This window comes from Somniosus microcephalus, chromosome 8 (genome assembly GCF_052327205.1).
Source record: "Somniosus microcephalus isolate GS21.2 chromosome 8, FLI_Smic_1.0, whole genome shotgun sequence".
NCBI lineage: Eukaryota > Metazoa > Chordata > Chondrichthyes > Squaliformes > Somniosidae > Somniosus > Somniosus microcephalus.
The window spans coordinates 137,201,399-137,215,361 of record NC_140994.1 but is presented as its reverse complement, the minus strand read 5'-3'; the positions used below and the strand labels follow the sequence as shown (position 1 = coordinate 137,215,361).

The following is a 13,963-nucleotide window of genomic DNA, read 5'->3' as shown; positions in this document are numbered from 1 at the left end:
TCTCCCAATCAATTGCCATGCAAATAATAATCTGCCTTCCTGTTTTTGCCACCAAAGTGGATAACCTCACATTTATCCACATTATAGTGCATTTGCCATGTTTCTGCCCAATCACCCAACCTGTCCAAATCGTACTGGAGTTTCACGACATCCTCCTCACAGCATACCCTCCCACCTAGCTTTGTGTCGTCTGCAAATTTGGAGATATTACATCCAATTCCCTCGTCCAGATCATTAATATATATTGTGAACAGCTGGGGTCCTAGGACCTATCCTTGCGGTATCCCACTAGTCACTGCCTGCCACTCGGAAAACGACCCGTTTATTCCAACTCTTTGCTTTCTGTCCGCCAACCAGTTCTCTATCCAAGTCAATACCTTGCCCCCAATCCCATGTGCCTTAATTTTGCATGCTAATCTCTTATGTGGGACCTTATCGAAAGCCTTCTGAAAGCCCAAATACACCACATCCACTGGTTCTCCCTTATCTATTTTACCAGTTACATCCTCAAAAAACTCCAGTAGATTAGTCAAGCATGATTTACCTTTTGTAAATCCATGTTGACTTTGTCCGATCCTGTCACTGCTTTCCAAGTGCTCTGCTATTACATCTTTTATAATGGACTCTAGCATTTTCCCCACTACCGATGTCAGGCTTACCGGTCTATAATTCCCCGCTTTTTCTCCACCACCTTTTTTGAATAGTGGGGTAACATTAGCTACCCTCCAATCCATGGGTACTGTTCCAGAGTCTATCGAGTTCTGGAAGATGACCAGCAATGCATCTACTATTTCTAGGGCCACTTCCTTAAGTACCCTGGGATGTAGATTATCAGGCCCTGGGGATTTATCGGCCTTCAGTCCCATCAATTTTCCTAACACCATTTCCCTACAAACACTGATTTCTTTCAGTTCCACCCTTTCATCAGACCCTATGTTCCCCGGCATCTCTGGAAGGTTATTTGTGTCCTCCTCTGTGAAGACAGAACCAAAATATGTATTTAGTTGGTTTGCTATTTCTTTGTTCCCCATTATAAATCCCCCTGATTCTGACTGCAAGGGACCTACGCTTGACTTCACCAATCTTTTTCTCTTCACATATATATAAAAGCTTTTACAGTCAGTTTTTATGTTCCCAGCAAGCTTACTCTCATATTCTATTTTCCCTTTCTTAATTAATTCCTTTGTCCTCCTTTGTTGAATCCTAAACTGCTCCCAACCTTCAGGATTATTGCTTTTTCTGGCCAATTTATATGTCCTCTCCTTGGATCTTATGCTATCCCTAATTTCCCTTGTTAGCCACGGTTGAGTCACCTTTTTTGTTTTATTTTTATGCCAAACTGGGATGAACAAATTCTGTAGTTCATCCATGCGGTCTTGGAATGTTTGCCATTGCTTATCCACCGTCAACCCTTTGAGTGCCATTCCCCAATCAATCCTACCCAACTCGCTCCTCAGACCATCGTAGTTTCCTTTATTTAAATTGAGGACCCTAGTCTCTGAGTCAACTACTTCATTCTCCATCTTAATGAAGAATTCGATCATATTATGATCGCTCCGACCCAAGGGACCTTGTACAACAAGATTGCTAATTAATCCTTTCTCGTTACATAATACCCAGTCTAAGATGGCCCGATCTCTGGTTGGTTCCTCGACATATTGGTCCAGGAAACCATCCCGTAAACACTCCAGGAATTCCTCCTCCACAGTATTGTTACTAATTTGGTTGGCCCAATCTATATGGGCCAATATTCAATAAGATCATGGCTGATCTACCTCAATTCCACCTTTCTGCACTATCCCCATTTCCCTTAATATCCAAAAATCTATCAGTCTCTGTCTTGAATATACTCAACGACTGAGCCTCCACAGACCTCTGGGGTAGAGAATTCCAAAGATTCACCACCCTCTGAGTGAAGAAATTTCTCCTCATCTCAGTCCTAAATGGCCGACCCCTTATTCTGAGACTGTGACCCTGATGCGCCATCAATTACTCAAAAGACTGAAGTTGAGCGAGTAACAATCAGGCTTTTATTAACTAAAGAATGAAGGTCTTGTCTCGAGTGGTCGACCCGTCCAGAATACTAAGGGACTGGGAGGTAGTCACTTATATACCTGGAATAGTGGGAGGAGTCAGCCGAGGCATGTCCAGACCTGTACCTAGTGGAATACACATACAGACACAGACAGGTATGACAGTGGTTTACCACATTCACCCCTTGTTTAAAAATGAGTCCGGCGGGGTGAAGTGTATTTAAAAGTTTGTGTATTGGAGTCTCTCCGGAGGTCTTGTCTGCCGCTGTGATCGACGTGGCGACGGCAGGGTTGGTGGAGCTTCCGGCGTCGCGTCCCGTGTAGGCTGGGGCCCTGGAGTGTAGTCCTCATGGGTGACGGTCCAAGGCGAGCCGGCTGCTGGGGTTGGATATCGGGTCGTGGGGGGGGGTGGTAATGGGTAGTGGGTTACAGCGGTCCCCGAGGGTGCGAGGTCTCGTATGGAGACTGTGTCCTCCCGCCCGTCCGGGTACGCAATGTAAGCGTACTGGGGGTTGGCGTGGAGGAGGTCGACCCTCTCGACCAGGGGGTCCGTTTTATTGGCCCTCACGTGTCTTCTCAGTAGTACCGGCCCTGGGGACGTCAGCCATGGCGGTAACGATGTCCCCGATGTGGACTTCCTTGGGAAGACAAACATTTTCTCGTGAGGGGTGGCATTGGTGGCAGTGCAGAGAAGTGACCGAATCGAGTGGAGCGCATCGGGGAGCACCTCCTGCCAGCGGGAGGTCGGAAGGCCCCTAGACTTTAAGGCTAGTAGGGCAGCCTTCCAAACAGTTGCATTCTCTCTTTCCACCTGTCCGTTCCCCCGGGGGTTGTAACTGGTGGTCCTGCTTGTGGCTATACCCCTAGCGAGCAGGTACTGGCGGAGTTCGTCGCTCATAAACGATGAGCCCCGGTCGCTATGGATATAGCTGGGGAAACCGAACAGGGTGAAGAGGCTGTTCAGACATTTAATGACCGTGGCACTGGTCATGTCCGGGCAGGGGATAGCGAACGGGAACCGGGAGTACTCGTCAATGATGTTGAGGAAGTACACATTGCGGTCGGAGGAGGGGAGAGGCCCTTTAAAATCGACGCTCAGGCGTTCGAAAGGGCGAGTGGCTTTTATCAGGTGGGCTCTGTCTGGTCTATAAAAGTGCGGTTTGCACTCAGCGCAGACTTGGCAGTTCTTGGTCATGGTCCTGACCTCCTCAATGGAGTAAGGCAGGTTGCGGGCCTTGATGAAGTGGAAGAACCTGGTGACCCCCGGGTGGCAGAGGTCATTGTGGAGGGCCCTCAGCCTATCGATCTGCGCGCTGGCGCAGGTGCCACGCGATAGGGCATCTGGGGGTTCATTGAGCTTCCCAGGCCGGTACAAGATCTCGTAATTGTAGGTGGAAAGTTCGATTCTCCACCTCAAGATCTTGTCATTTTTGATTTTGCCCCTCTGCTTGTTGTTGAACATAAAAGCAACTGAACGCTGGTCAGTGAGCAGGGTAAATCGTTTTCCGGCCAGGTAGTGCCTCCAATGACGCACAGCCTCCACGATAGCCTGGGCCTCCTTCTCGACCGCGGAGTGTCTGGTCTCCGGGCCCTGGAGGGTTCGTGAGAAGAATGCCACAGGTCTCCCCGCCTGATTAAGGGTGGCGGCCAGAGCGAAGTCGGACGCATCGCTTTCCACCTGGAAGGGGATGGATTCGTCCACTGCGTGCATGGTGGCTTTGGCAATGTCTTCCTTGATACGGTGGAAGGCTAAGCGGGCCTCTGCCGTCACGGGAAAAGAGGTGGACTTGATCAGCGGACGGGCTTTGTCTGCATAGTAGGGGACCCACTGAGCGTAGTAGGAAAAAAACCCTAGGCACCTCTTCAGAGCTTTTAGGCAGTGGGGCAGTGGGAGTTCCATAAGGGGACGCATCCGGTCCGGGTCGGGACCGATGACCCCGTGTTCTACAACACAGCCAAGGATGGCGAGGCGGTCTGTGCGGAATATGCACTTCTCCTTGTTATATGTCAGGTTCAGGAGTTGGGCGGTGCGGAGGAATTTCTCGAGGTTTGCGTCATGGTCCTGCAAGTCATGGCCGCAGATGGTCACATTATCTAGGTAAGGGAAAGTGGCCTGCAGCTCGTTTTGATCGACCATCCGGTCCATCTCCCTTTGGAAGACGGAGACCCCGTTGGTAACGCCGAAGGGAACCCTAAGGAAGTGATAGAGGCGGCCGTTTGCCTCAAAAGCAGTATACTGGCGGTCTTCAGGGCTGATGGGGAGCTGGTGGTACGCTGATTTCAGGTCAATGGTCGAAAAGACGCGGTACTGCGCGATCTGGTTGACCATGTCAGCTATGCGGGGGAGTGGGTAGGCGTCCAGCAGGGTGTAGCGGTTTATTGTTTGGCTGTAGTCGATGACCAGGCGTTGTTTCTCGCCGGTCTTAACGACCACAACCTGGGCTCGCCAGGGGCTGGAGCTGCCCTCAATAATCCCCTCCTTCAGGAGCCGTTCCACTTCGGTTTTGATGAAAACCCTGTCCCCGGCACTGTATCGCCTGCTCTTTGTGGCGATGGGCTTACAGTCGGGGGTGAGGTTAGCAAACAGTGGGGGGGGTGGGACTCTGAGTGTGGAGAGGTTGCATCTAGTGCGCGGCGGGCAATTTGGAGGCTGCTGGCTGCGGACTGTGAGTGGGGGGAGGGGGCCACCGTACGCCATCGTAACGCTTTTGAGGTGGCACTGGAAATCCAACCCCAGTAGAACGGCAGCGCAGAGGTCGGGCAGGACCAGGAGTTTAAAATTATTGAACACAGTCCCGTCTACTACTAGTGTCACCATGCAGTAGCCGCCAATGTCCGCTGACTGGGACTCGGAGGCCATAGAAATCCGCTGGTGCGCAGGCAGGACTGGGAGAGAGCAACGCCGCACCGTGTCGGGGTGGATGAAGCTCTCTGTGCTCCCGGAGTCAAAAAGGCAGTTTATTGCATGGCCGTTTACCTTAACGTCCATTTTGGACCGAGCTAGCTGGTGCGGTCTCGTTTGGTCCAGCGTCACAGAGGCCAGCGTAGGGGTCGGTGTGTCGCTGCGAGTATCAGATGGGGGGGGGTTGGCGGTCTGCTGCGTCCCGGCTGGTGTCCAAGATGGCGGCGCCCATGATTCCCATGTGGCTGGAGTCGTCCAAGATGGCTGCTGCTGCGGTGGTTCGCACATGGCTGGGGAGGCCCAAGATGGCGGCTCGCACGGCCCACACGCGGCGCTGCTGGCGTTCGGGGTGGCTTTGGCCTTGCAGACGCTGGCGTAGTGTCCCTTTTTCCCGCAGCCCGAGCAGGTTGCATTCTTCGCCGGGCAGCGCGCTCTGGGGTGTTTGGCCTGGCCACAGAAGTAGCATTTCTGGCCTTGGGATACTGCTGTCTGGCTTTGGGACACTGCTGCGGTAGTTGGGCCGTTGTTGGGCTGTGGCTGGGGTGGCACGGTGCTATGGGGCTGTCCTACCGTGTCCCAGGTTGTCGTTCCCCGCGGCGTCCACGGTGCAGAGGAGTAGGCATCCATGCCCCGGAAGGCTGCGTCCAGCGTTAGTGCGATGTCGGAGGCTTTGTCGAGGGTGAGGTCACTCTGCTCCAGCAGTCGCTGTCTGGTGTAGTTGGACCTGTGGCCCGCTACGAAGGCATCCCGGATCAGTTCCTCCGTGTACTTAGTGGGCGTTACCGCCTTACACCCACAGGCCCGGCCAAGCACGGACAGTGCTTGGAGGTATTCCTCAGTCGATTCCCCAGGTTGTTGCTTGCGACTCCCCAGAAGGTGCCTAGCGTATACTTCGTTCACAGGGCGCGTGTACTGGGTCTTGAGGAGCTGGAGGGCGGCTGTGTACGAGGTCGCATCCCGGATGACTGAGTACACTCGGTGGTTCACCTTGGAGAACAGGACAGACAGTTTGTCCGCATCCGTTTCGACCGCAGTGGAGGCAGTCAGGAATGTCTCGAAGCACGTGAGCCAGTGAGCAAACTTGGTGGAAGCGTCCGCTTCCCGACTGTCCAGGTCCAGGCATGCTGGTGTGAGGATCTTCTCCATTATAAAAAATTTAGTTAATAAAATTGATGCGCCATCAATTACTCAAAAGACTGAAGTTGAGCGAGTAACAATCAGGCTTTTATTAACTAAAGAATGAAGGTCTTGTCTCGAGTGGTCGACCCGTCCAGAATACTAAGGGACTGGGAGGTAGTCACTTATATACCTGGAATAGTGGGAGGAGTCAGCCGAGGCATGTCCAGACCTGTACCTAGTGGAATACACATACAGACACAGACAGGTATGACAGTGGTTTACCACATTACCCCCCCCCCAGTTCGAGACTACCCTGCCTGGGGAAACATCCTCCCAGGATCTACCCTGTCAAACCCTGTAAGAATTTTATATGTTTCAAAATATGTCTATCGAGTGTCTGTTGCTTGAAAGTGCACAATGTTAAGCAACCTCCTTTCTCCTCTGGTTCACAACAACATGTTTTGAGTAAGCTCGAAACTTCATAGTGGAGTATACGGAACAGACTTTATTGATGCACAGAAAGGTGATCAGCCTTTAACTGTATACAAAGAGTGACTTTACCAGTTTCTGTATCTTTCGAGTACACTCGAGATACTATTGAAAAGCATGATCCTTTGTACATCATATTTTAACTACATCAAAGGACAATGGCCTAGAAATTCGGTTGTTTGCGCCAGCGGTTAGCGCCTAAAGAGACCGAGAATTGGGGCGTAACCTAATGTTGGGGCGGGCTCAATGAAGATAGCGACAACTCCCATATTGACTATACATTTAACGCCTGCGCTAAGTGTTTGTGCGCGCCCGTGAGCGCAAGCAGATCATGACGTCATTTCATTGTGCAACGCCTTTTAGGGGCGCCTGAGCGGATATTGGGTGGTGCCCGGAGCCTTTACGCCTAGCGCTATTAGTGACAGTTCGAAGGAGCGTTAGCAGGCCCTTCTCGGAGTCGGGGGGCGCTATTTAAAGGGGACAGCTCTAGTACAGAAGCTTCAGCCACTTGGCCTGTTCATTGCGATCGTTGGTGGAGAGAGTTGGTGAGCTACTGTGGAGCAGAGTTTTTGGAATTTAGCATTAGAGTACTTGGGCCCCTCAAACCTGTCCGGAGCAGTTGGAGCACTAGACCTAACAGCCTTTTGACCAACTGGCATCGGAATGGGAGATGCTTTGGAGGGCCACGGCCTCATGGCCGAACACTATGAAGGGGCAGAGAGACGGTGGGAGAGAGGGTCGGGATTGGCCAGAAGGAGGAGGGGCAATGGAGGTCGGCCAATCCGAGGGCATGCTGTAAGGGTCTTTAGGCAGCAGGTGTCATACCTTGACATGTCGGAGGAGCAGTGTGTGCGAAGGCTCCGATTCGGGATGGACGTTTTTACTGAGCTGTGCCACCTGCTTGCTGAGGATCTGCAGCCGCATCTATGGTGCATGACCTCTCTGTCGGTGGCCGCTAAACTGACTGTTGGCCTCAATTTTTATGGCAACGGATCCTTTCAGTGAGCCATTGGGGACATCACGAATATGTCTCAGGTTGCAGTCCACTGCTGCATCCGGCAAGTTACAGCTGCCCTTTGTAGGCGAAGGTGTCAATTCACCACCTTCCCTCCGACCCTGGAGAAGCAGGCGGAGGAGGAGGAGGAGGAAGATGGAAGGGCTCCTGAAAGTGGAAGGGCCATCCGTCACAGGCTCATGAGGACTCGTATCGAGGCCCCTCTGGCGGAATGATGAGTGTCTTAACTGCTGCGCACTTTGGATGTTTCAAAGCCTCTGAAGGCCAGCATCACTGTAATTAGTCACGTACTCCATAGCACATTTAAACTTCTCTTTATTGTCACAAAAGTCTTTCATTACAGCAAAACAACGTCATGTCAACAGAAACCATAACTAACAAAATAACAGTTAACTCTTCGGCAAAGCCGCCAAACTAAACAAACTATTTCCAACAATTCCAACAGGTGAGGGTCTCCTTGATTTTGGCCAAAGAAATGTCTCAGCACCTCCCTCTACTGCTGGCCCCTTGATGGAGAACGACTTCTCTTTCGCGCTCGGCCCCTTCCCTCCCTGCTGCTCCTACGTAATTGAACCCCAGTGGCGGGGTGAAGGCTGGGGGACGCCTGCTGACTGTCTGGAAGCGCAGAAGCCCCTGAGGGACGGCCTGGCCGACCTCTGGGCTTGGAGGGTGCGGACACAGGATGCTTGATCTGAGCATGGCTGGAAGCAGTGTGCACTGCAGGTGGTGGCAGCTGCACTGCAGACGTGCCAGCGCTGGCATGTGGAATGGTCACCTGCCGAGAGAGGACACCTGCACCATTGTCGGACGACACACTGGCTCTCTGAGGTGACCGGCTCGGCTCATCCGCCACAATCGCATGCTCCACTGATTCCTGGCCTTGTATGGGACTGGAAGGGCCCGGGGTGATCCTAGCTGATGCAGATAGGGTGGCTGCAGTGAGAGTTCGCGTTGCCTCAATCTGGGTGTGGACGAGTGTGGTAAACCACTGTTTGTATTCCTGTTTGTCCTGTTTGTATTCCACTGTGTGCATGCCTGGACATGCCTCGGCTGACTCCTCCCACAGGTCCTAGTATAAAGGTGACTGCTCCCCAGCCCTTAGTATCATGGACCGGTCGACCACGCGAGGCAGACCTCCATTCTGTTGTTAATAAAAGCCTTTAGTTACTCTTCTAACTCTCAGTCTTTTATGAGTAATTGATAGCGCATCAATTTTATTAACAACATTTTTATAATGGAGAAGATCCTCACACCAGCATGCCTGGACTTAGATCATCGGGAGGCGGACTCATCCACCAAGTTTACTCACTGGCTTAAGTGTTTCGAAAAATTCCTGACCACCTCCGAAGCAATCAAATCGGACGAGGACAAACTGGATGTCCTGACCTCCAAAGTGAACCACCGAGTGTACTCGGTCATCCAAGACGCGACCTCGTACGCGGACGCTATCAAGCTCCTCAAGGACCAGTACACGCGCCCAGTGAACGAAGTGTACGCCAGGCACCTCCTGGGGAGTCGTAAACAACAACCTGGGGAATCGACCGTGGAATACCTTCAGGCACTGTCTGTGCTTGGCCGGGCCTGTGGTTGTAAGGATGTAAAGGCCGCCGTGTACACAGAGGAACTTATCCGGGACGCTTTTGTAGCGGGCCACAGATCCAATTACACCCGACAGCGACTGTTGGAGCAGAGTAACCTCGACCTCAGCAAGGCCTCTGAACTCGCACTATCGTTGGATGCAGCCTACCAGGGCATGGATGCCTACTCCTCTGCACCGTGGACGCCGCGGGGAATGACAGCCTGGGACACGGTAGGACCGCCTCATAGCGCCGTGCCACCCCAGCCACACCCCAACAACGGCCCAACTACCGCAGCAGTGTCCCAAGGCCAGACAGCAGTGCCCCAAGGCCAGAAATGCTACTTCTGTGGCCAGGCAAAACACCCCAGAGCGCGCTGCCCGGCGAAAAACGCGATCTGCTCGGGCTGCGGGAAGAAGGGACACTACGCTAGCGTCTGCAGGGCCAAAGCCACCCCGAACCCCAGCAGCGCCGCGTGTGGGCCATGCGGGCCGCCATCTTGGACCTCCCCGGCCATGTGCGAATCACCGGTACAGCAGCCATTTTGGACGCCTCCAGCCACATGGGGATCATGGACGCCGCCATCTTGGACGACAGCCGGGACGCAGCAGGCCCCCGACACCGCCTCATCTGATACCCGCAGCGACACACCGACCCCTACGCTGGCATCCGTTACACTGGACCAAGCGAGACCGCACCAACTGGCCAGTTCCACAATGGACATTAAGGTAAATGGTCACGATACAATCTGCCTTTTTGACTCTGGGAGCACGGAGAGCTTCATCCACCCCGACACGGTGCGGCGTTGCTCTCTCCCAGTCCTGCCTGCGCAACAGCGGATTTCTATGGCCTCCGAGTCCCAGTCGGCGGACATCGGCGGCTACTGCGTGGTGACACTCGTAGTAGATGGGACCGTGTACGATCATTTTAAACTTCTGGTCCTGCCTGACCTCTGCGCTGCCGTCCTGCTGGGGTTAGATTTTCAGTGCCACCTTAAAAGTGTTACGATGGCATACGGTGGACCCCTACCCCCACTCAAAGTCCGCAGCCAGCAGCTTCCAAACTGCCCGCCGCGCACCAGGTGCAACCTCTCCACACTCAGAGTCACCCCCCCCCAACTGTTTGCTAACCTCACCCCCGACTGTAAGCCCATCGCCACAAAGAGCAGGCGATACAGTGCCGGGGACAGGGTTTTCATTAAAACCGAAGTGGAGCGGCTCCTGAAAGAAGGGATTATTGAGGGCAGCACCAGCCCCTGGCGAGCCCAGGTTGTGGTCGTTAAGACCGGCGAGAAGCAGCGCCTGGTCATCGACTACAGCCAGACAATAAATCGCTACACCCTGCTGGACGCCTACCCACTCCCCCGTATAGCTGATATGGTCAACCAGATCGCGCAGTACCGCGTCTTCTCAACCATTGACCTGAAATCAGCGTACCACCAGCTCCCCATCCGCCCTGAGGACTGCCAGTACACTGCCTTTGAGGCAAACGGCCGCCTCTATCACTTCCTTAGGGTTCCCTTTGGCGTCACCAACGGGGTCTCCGTCTTCCAAAGGGAGATGGACCGGATGGTAGATCAAAATGCGTTGCAGGCCACTTTCCCATATCTGGACAATGTGACCATCTGCGGCCGTGACTTGCAGGACCATGACGCAAACCTCGAAAAATTCCTCCGCACCGCCCAACTCCTAAACCTGACATATAACAAGGAGAAGTGCATATTCCGCACAAACCGCCTCGCCATCCTTGGCTGTGTTGTGGAACACGGAGTCATCGGCCCCGACCCCGACCGGATGCTTCCCCTTATGGAACTTCCACTGCCCCACTGCCTCAAGGCCCTGAAGAGGTGCCTAGGGTTTTTCTCCTATTACGCCCAGTGGGTCCCCTACTATGCGGACAAGGCCCGTCCGCTGATCAAGTCCACCTCTTTTCCCTTGACGGCAGAGGCCCGCTTAGCCTTCCACCGTATCAAGGAGGACATTGCCAAAGCCACCATGCACGCAGTGGACGAATCCATCCCCTTCCAGGTGGAAAGCGACGCGTCTGACTTTGCCCTGGCCGCTACCCTCAATCAGGCGGGGAGACCCGTGGCCTTCTTTTCACGAACCCTCCAAGGCCCGGAGACCAGACACTCCGCTGTTGAGAAGGAGGCCCAGGCGATTGTGGAGGCTGTGCGTCATTGGAGGCACTACCTGGCCGGAAAACGATTTACCCTGCTCACTGACCAGCGTTCAGTTGCTTTTATGTTTAACAACAAGCAGAGGGGCAAAATCAAAAATGACAAGATCTTGAGGTGGAGAATCGAACTTTCCACCTACAACTACGAGATCTTGTACCCGCCCGGGAAGCTAAATGAACCCCCGGATGCGCTATCGCGTGGCCCCTGCGCCAGCGCGCAGATCGATAGACTGCGGGCCCTCCACAATGACCTCTGCCACCCGGGGGTCACCAGGTTCTTCCACTTCATCAAGGCCCGCAACCTGCCTTACTCTATTGAGGAGGTCAGGACCATGACCAGGAACTGCCAAGTCTGCGCTGAGTGCAAACCGCACTTTTATAGACCAGACAGGGCCCACCTGATAAAAGCCACTCGCCCCTTCGAGCGCCTGAGCGTTGATTTTAAAGGGCCTCTCCCCTCCTCCGACCGCAATGTGTACTTCCTCAATATTATTGATGAGTACCCCCGTTTCCCGTTCGCCATCCCCTGCCCGGACATGACCAGTGCCACGGTCATTAAATGTCTGAACAACCTCTTCACCCTGTTCAGCTTCCCCAGCTATATCCATAGCGACCGGGGCTCATCGTTTATGAGCGACGAACTCCGTCAGTACCTGCTAACTAGGGGTATTGCCACAAGCAGGACCACCAGTTACAACCCCCGGGGGAACGGACAGGTGGAAAGAGAAAATGCGACAGTTTGGAAGGCCGTCCTGCTAGCCTTAAAGTCTAGGGGCCTTCCAACCTCCCGCTGGCAGGATGTGCTCCCCGATGCGCTCCACTCTATTCGGTCACTGCTCTGCACTGCCACTAACGCCACCCCTCATGAGAAAATGTTTGTCTTCCCAAGGAAGTCCACATCGGGGACATCGCTACCGCCATGGCTGACGTCCCCAGGGCCGGTCCTACTGAGAAGACACGTGAGGACCCATAAAACGGACCCCCTGGTCGAGAGGGTCGACCTCCTCCACGCCAACCCCCAGTATGCTTACATCGCATACCCGGACGGGCGGGAGGACACAGTCTCCATAAGAGACCTTGCACCCTCGGGGGCCGCAGTAACCCACTACCCACTACCACCCCCCCCCACGATCCGATATCCAGCCCCAGCAGACGGCAGGCCTGGGCCCCGCGACCCGCTCGACATCTACGAGGACGACACGCCTGTGCCACAGCCTACGCTGGACTCGACGCCGGAAACTTCACTACCCCTGCCGTCGCCACGCAGATCACAGCGGCAGACAAGACCTCCGGAGAGACTCCAATACACTAACTTTTAATACACTTCACCCCGCCGGACTCAATTTTAAACAAGGGGTGAATGTGGTAAACCACTGTTTGTATTCCTGTTTGTCCTGTTTGTATTCCACTGTGTACATGCCTGGACATGCCTCGGCTGACTCCTCCCACAGGTCCTAGTATAAAGGTGACTGCTCCCCAGCCCTTAGTATCATGGACCGGTCGACCACGCGAGGCAGACCTCCATTCTGTTGTTAATAAAAGCCTTTAGTTACTCTTCTAACTCTCAGTCTTTTATGAGTAATTGATAGCGCATCAACGAGGCCGGCAAGTGACTGCGTGGCAGCAGTGAGGACCTGTGAGCCAGGTGCCAGTGCTTCGGAGAAGCCCTTGACAGTTCTTTCCATTGCTTCGGACAAGGCCAGTGCTGACCGCTCCACTGCCTCGGACAAGCCCTGCACAGACCTTTCCAGGGATTGTCCGAAGCCCTGAACAGTCCTTTCCATAGCGGCCTCGAAGCCCTGGACAGTCTTCTCCATTGTTGGCCCAAAGCCCTCGACAGACCTCTCCATTGTTGCCCCAAAGCTCTGGAGAGTCCTGTCCATTGTTGCCCCGAAGCCCTGGAGAGTCCTCTCCATTGCTGGCCCGAAGCCCTCGACAGACCTCTCCATTGTTGCCCCGAAGCCCTGGAGAGTCCTGCCCATTGTTGCCCCGAAGCCCTGGAGAGTCCTCTCCATTGTTGCCCTGAAGTCCAACACACTCTTTGCCAGTCTATCTATTGACTGAGGCATCCTCCCCACTGCAGCCATCAGCTCAGTGTGCCTGAGCCGGGCCTGGGTGCTCATTTCAGCCAGGCGACGCACCTCCTCTGCACTCTGTGCAGCAGTCATCACTACCTGCCTTTCCCTCCGGGGAGACGGTGGCCGAACTTGCCTACCCCCCTTGCGTTGCTGCATGCCGCTTGGTCCGGCAACTGCCTGATCCTCAGAGCCCCCACCCCTCCCCTCCAGGGAACTACTATCCCCAGTCTGTACATGTGTATGCTCCCCTGAGATTGGAACGGATGGTCCGGCTTCCTCCTGATCCTCGCCTCCGGAGGCACTGGCACTGGCAGCTTCAGGGCGTGGAGCCCCAGTTGGTGATGCATCACCTGAAAGCAGGGAGGTGGAAGAGTGGCTTTAGCAAAAGGACAGGTTGGCGGAAAGGCATGGCACATTGCGGCACACTGAGGAAGCATGCTGGCGGGGGGACCAAGTGGAAGGAGACAGCTGCAAAAGGTGAGAGCCTTACCCTCGCAGTCGAGAATGGGGTCGGCAGCTGCAGTGGTAACAGGACCAGACAGACGTCCTCCAAGAATCTGGTGCACTCTCTC

The 13,963-nt window shown here is 54.2% G+C and overlaps 1 protein-coding gene across 1 annotated transcript in view; it reads left to right on the top strand.

The window, feature by feature from the left end:
• The window catches only part of LOC147113814 (slit homolog 3 protein-like), a 714,603-nt gene that overhangs the window by 638,374 nt on the left and 62,266 nt on the right, over positions 1 to 13,963 (top strand). The gene's annotated exons all lie outside the window — the stretch shown is intronic.